The sequence below is a fragment of the Aplysia californica genome, unplaced genomic scaffold, assembly GCF_000002075.1.
Source record: "Aplysia californica isolate F4 #8 unplaced genomic scaffold, AplCal3.0 scaffold00523, whole genome shotgun sequence".
NCBI classification, from domain to species: Eukaryota; Metazoa; Mollusca; class Gastropoda; order Aplysiida; family Aplysiidae; genus Aplysia; species Aplysia californica.
In genome coordinates, this window is record NW_004797793.1 from 597,873 (window position 1) to 604,106 (window position 6,234).

Consider the following 6,234-nt stretch of genomic DNA (forward strand, 5'->3'; position numbering starts at 1 on the left):
TGGAAGACAATGGAGGAGTTGCCGCAACGCAAGAAGTTTATAAAGCACAAGAAATAATTTGTTGTTGTGATTATTCGTAATCCATATATATATTGGTATGGCAGCTTTCACTTTTTTAGTTGTTGGCTTGGTGGTTATGTATAGATCTAGAATTTTACCACAATTTAATGTTTTGCAGTTGTTAGGTTTGACATCTTAGCTTGCCCGTGCCGCGAATCAAACGTATATATAGATTTCTAGGTCTAGATGTAGGTCAGGCTCTATCAAATAAGGGGGGGTGGGAACTACCGAAAAAGCGCCGATAGATCTAGATCTAGATCTGTCTAGATCTAGATCTAGATCTAATCTATATCTAGATCTAGATCTAGATCTAGAATTATACGAAGTGACTAGCCGTACTAGTACTAAGATGTCTAGATTCTAGATCTAGATATAGATCTAGATCTATATCTAGATCTAGATCTAGATATCTAGATCTAGATCTAGATCTAGATCTAGTCTCACCCGGAGTGACAATAGTGCAGGCGAGTCTTGTGGCTTTTCTCACCCGGTGCGCGTTCACCAAATTTTTCGTTCACCCTAAACCACAGAATTCTACACTGTGATAACAGAAAAATTGTAGAATTCTGTGCCGTGAACAAACGTTCCATTACAACTGTAGCCTACTAAAAGCGTACAATTTTGTCTGTGGGCAGTGGAGAGAGAGAGAGAAAAAGAGAGAGAGGAGTAGCGCGAGAATTTCCGGTCAAAACAAAATGGCGATCCGCGTAGTTCGGCTCGATTCAAAAAGTTAAATAGCCGTAGCATCTTTGTAGACAACCAAATTAATTTACTTTTGTGTTTTAACATCATTTTTTAACTTTGTTTTGGTCAATTTGATCGTCCACACCGATAGACAGTATTCAGAAAGAGACAGAGAGAGAGAGAAGAGGGGAGGAGTTGATCTTGCGAGAACTTCCGGGCGGGTGAGAATAGCCACTTTCTTGACCCTAGGCGGCCACCTCTATTCTCACCCCGGCCCGGGTGAGAATAGCGCAGGTGAGTCTTTTGGCTATTCTCACCCGGTGTGCGTTCACCGTTATAGCCTATTTAGATCTAGATCTAGATCTAGATATAGATCTAAAATATCTAGGCCAAATAATTTTGCGTTCACCCTGAACCACAGAATTCTAGGCGCTTAATCGGTAGTTCCCACCCCGCAATTGTTACTAGCCGGTTTAGGCCTCAAGAGAGGGGGGTTTCAGTAGGGCTTGCCCCCCTGTCCTAATAAAAATGTGGTTGGGGGTTTCAGAGGGGCATGCCCCCCTGTCCTAATAAAAATGTGGTTGGGGGTTTCAGAGGTGCCCCCCTGTCCTAATAAAAATGTGGTTGGGGGTTTCAGAGGGGCATGCCCCCCTGAATTTTACCATAAATTGATGTTTTGCACTTGTTAGGTTTGATATCTTAGCTCGCATCAAACGTATAGATCTCGATGTAGGTCAGGCTCAAAATAAAGGGGGGGTGGGAACTACCGAAAAAGCACCGAATTCTACACTGTGATAACAGAAAAATTGTAGAATTCTGTAGAATAGTTCAGGCATTGCAAACTAAAAACCTCATTTACAATTCAGCCATTGATAATTAATAAGTACGGCTAGATCTAGATTTCTAGCCTTATCGCCTTATTGTCTAGCCGTCCTTAAGTACGGCTAACCAAGAAGTCTAGCCGTTCTTCTGCCAGTCTAGCCGTACTTAGGCCCTATTAACATTAGAAAACAGGTCTCATTTAATAGTAATTATTTTGGTTTAAAATACATGCGCTGTCATTAAGGCAAGCACCTGGTTTCGTCTCAAATTTGAAATACAAATACTATACTTTAGGTACTGCAAACTAAAAATTTATTTCGAAGTGATTATTCGGACTCGAGTCCGAATATGAAAAAATGTTATTCGGACTCTGATTCTTGTCCAGCATGACATCACTTCCGACTTCCTGAGACTCGTGAATCCGGCTTCCTGTCCTGCCTCACACGTGACTCGCCTCAGGCTGGGTAGAGACCGGGATCACTTCGGGCAAAAAGGCGTTTTGTGCAGGAGCCGAGTTTTAATCTTATGATGAATTTGAGGCCGGCCTGAAAAGTTAGAGCGCTTCTAATAAAAATGTTTATTTGTCAAGAGGTTATCAGTTCTGGCAATTAAAGATGGCTCGTTAGCGTGTGTCGGGGTTGGATGGGCGGCCTGCACACGTGTGGCTGTGTGCGTGTCGGGGAGGGTGGGGGGGGGGGGGGGCACTATCGGTCCGGGCTTTGAACGTCGCATACGCGTCAGTCTTTTTCCCCTCGGCAACTGATCATTATTACAATAATAAGCTTGTCTTGACGTAGATCTACGTAATGAATTGTGCGCTGGTCTATGGAATCAAAAGTTGCCATATGCTCAGCTCTACACAGCAACACAACTTTTTCTTGGTAAACAATCGAGATGACACAGGCTTGTGTATTTGAACGAATCTGTCTTTTTTTTTTTATACAGCTCATAATATGCAGGTGCCAGGTGGTCTGCTAATCTTCAATTCTACCTTTTTCTACAACAAAGAAAGTGGGAAACGTGGGTGGGGGGGGGGCGTATCAATGAGGCGGCGGGCATTGGATCGGCAGATAAGGTGTGGGGGAAACTAAAAAATGGCGGAAAATTGGAAGCACTGAACGTTAGATCTATAGAACGAAGACACTTCCTTTTTTCCGGACCCGAGTCCGAATAACATTTTTTCATATTCGGACTCGAATCCGAATAAGAAATTTTTTTATTCAGACTCGAGTCCGAATATGAAAAAATGTTATTCGGACTCGAGTCCGAATAAGAATTTTTTTTATTCGGACTCGAGTCCGAGTATGAAAAAATGTTATTCGGACTCGAGTCCGAATAACGACGGCCAATTTATTTACTATTCGGTAGGCCTATTTTTTTTGGAAGTGGTTATTCGCACCTGGTGTGCGCATAAGTATTAATATTTTTCGCACCGGGTGTGCGCATAAGTATTAGTATTATTCGCACCGGGTGTCCGCGAAACTAGTCGGTCTTGGCCTATATAATAAGCTTACCTGCGTGGCATTTTCATTTTTCAAAACAGAGCCCTGAGGGAACCTTGCCAGTAGCGTTCTGTTGGCCCCAAGGCTATTGCATCGCAAATCTGAAATTACTCAACACCTAGTTCTAGTTTTTCTAGATCTATTCAGCATGGAAGTGGGAGCCAAGTTTAAGAGCTTTTCAGAGTTCACAGAGGCTCTGAAAGAAAGAGTATGAAAGTACTAATAACACAAAATTTGTGGTGACCCGATCCACCAAAATTGGCCAAACAGACCCCTTGAGTGCTGTTTATGTGTGTACCAGTCGATCGGGTTCCAGTGCAAGCAGGGGCAGCGCCACTATTATTGTATTCTTTAAATTAATAAACAATTTTTTAAAAAAAGATCAAAGGTGCAAATATAAAATGCACCCTGTACAGGTTCTATCTAAAGGTACACACGTGTACATTTAGGCAACTTGAGGGGGGGGGGGGGGTGTCCTGGGAAAGATGACAAGAGGGGTGGGGTCATTTGTGAACAGTCCTTAAAAGTAAAACTGCTGTCATCCGGCCATAAATAATATGATGTGTTACTACAGAGTTACTACATTAAGTTGATTTTGGATCTCATTTGTCACACCCAGGTATCCCATCTTTAGTTTTAGGCTAAGGGTGTTAATTTTGGAAAGCACTAGGAATAGGCCAGAATTGTTCCCAGTGTCACTGGGATGAGGCCAAGAAACTATTCCCAATGACACTGAGAACAGACAGGCCCATTAGATGTCTAGATCTATCGTTCCCATAATGATCTACATGATATGGGCATGATGATGATGGGTTACTAAATACTAGACTATACACATGTATTTTTCTTTATCTAATGTGGATCTAGATATTTAAGAGTAGATTCTGGTGTGAGTGGAAGAATTTTTTTAAAAAGAAAGGAATGGTTATTCTATGCTTGCTTGTAATTATTCATCATGTACATCTACATTAGATCTAGATCTAATAAACTACGGATTTTGGAGACCACGGTACAGGACAGGTAAAAATCCTTCCCAATTCTCCCTTTCTTCTAGAATCTAGGCTTCGGTCAAGTCTTGGCCCAAGTAAGCGTAGAGAAGAAAAGTCTGAACTTAATTGAGAAGAGAGCCTACAGTACACGTTAGAAACGAATCTAGATACCTCCACCATGTCTCCCCCTCTTTTCACTGGTCAGGTAAACTTCACCCGCGCCTCTATCGTCTCTCATTAGTCTCATGGTACCTCTTAGGCCTAGCCAAGGCTGGCAATGTGGGGCCACTAAAGTAAAGTTCTTGGGCAGAGCAAACTATAAAATGTTCCTTGTCCACTTTTCTTTGTTTATAATATAATTGATCTGCATGTGGCTGCCCCCCCCCCCCCCCCCCCGACTGTCGAATACTAAATCTATTTATAGTATCCTAATAACTCAAGTGCTGAATGTGCGGTCCACCAAAAATAAAAATTAGTGTACTACGACTAATTCAGAAAACCAGGAACCTGCTGGTCCATCCTCCAATTCTGGTCTCCCTCCGCTGCCTCCCCCTCAAAAGAAAAAAAGCAAAAATAAGCGACATGTAGATCTAATCAAGAAAATCAGGAACCTACTGGTCCATCCTCCACTTCTGGTCTCCCTCCACTGCCTCCTCCTAAAAAGAAACAGCGGCTGGGATCAAGTAATACTGATATATATAATTATAATAGTGAGAACCCTGCGCCTGTTCCTGCGGTAAATGTCCTCATCCGATGCCTAGATATTCCGGACTTCGATCTCTTCAATGATTCGGATTATAACAAGTCCGTTTACAACTTTGTCTCATCCCCCCTTCTCTCTCTTCATCTCTCTCTCTAGTGTTGTGGTGGTCCAAGAATCGATTCCAGAACCGATTCCTGCGATTATTGCTGCTGAGAAAAAGAACCGATCCCTTTTTCGAAAACTAACGATTCTCAATTACTCTATTTTTATCTTATTTTTTCTTTAAAGAATGTATTAAAAAAAAAAAAAATGTTGGTGTTTTGCTATGTTCTGAAATCGAGGTTTTCCTGAATCTTGAAGACTTAAGAAAAAGTAGTCGGGATGCAAAGTCATTGTCAAAGATTATATTGATCTAGTATACAGTGTCAAAACTTATTCGTTGCTTTCGCCTTTTACTCATTCATCAGTTGTTGTTTTTAAATTATAATAATATTCCCTCTTCTTTCAATTCAAAATCTAAAACTGTAACGTCTGCCCACGAGGCTCTATATTATAGACTCTCATTTCTCGGTGTAGGTCAGTGTTGGTCTCTGACTTCATACTGTAGAGATTGGGTGGGGTAGTGCCTGGGGTAGTGCCATCCCACCCCAAGTAATCAAAGGGATCGGACAACTCGTTACTCGCCGGAAGTAGTCATGGGTGTCGCTACTCGGCGGAAGTAATTGCAGGGATCGGACTAATCGTTACTCGCCGGAAGTAGTCATAGGTATCGCGACTCGGCGGAAATAATTGCTGGGGTCGGAGTAATTGCTACTTGCCGGAAATAAAACATCTTATTCGGACCAGACTTATTCGGACCAGAGTCCAAATAGATAAAACCTGTATTCGGACACAAGTCCGATGAGATAAAAAATTCAAGCAGACTCAAGTTCGAATAGAGCTGGCCTTAGGTAAAAATCCGCCGACGACAGTTTTATTGGTGGGTGGTTGGCGGGTGCTCTTGTGTGGTTTGCTTCTTCTTTCCTATCAAACATCTATCGTCTAATTATCTCCCCTCCTTTTTTTGTGTTTGTAACTCCCTTGTAACACCTCTAATCTTCGGCACTTATATGACCTTATTGTGTTGCAAGTGCCGTAAAACTTTTACTAAAACTAAAGTTTTATTATATAACCTCCTTACACTTACATAACTCTCGTAGAAGCCAAGTCCGATAAATAAAACATTTTTTTCATACCCGAGTCTGAATAGATAAAACTCATATTCGGAATCGAGTCCGAATCAATAAAAAATCTAATCAGACTCGAGTCCGAATAGAGCTGGTATTAATATTTACTTTTTCAATTGTCTATCGCAGTGGGTGTCTTGGAGAAAAAATGTGTGTGTGTGTGGGGGGGGGGGGGGGGGGGTTTTATATTATTTTTGCCCCAATTTCATTGCGTGCGATCATGACGGTTTCAACTGCTTATTATTTTC

The 6,234-nt window shown here is 41.8% G+C and overlaps 1 protein-coding gene across 1 annotated transcript in view; it reads left to right on the top strand.

Moving 5' to 3' along the window:
- The window catches only part of LOC101849719, a gene marked incomplete in the record, with an annotated part of 16,367 nt that overhangs the window by 1,055 nt on the left and 9,078 nt on the right, over positions 1–6,234 (top strand).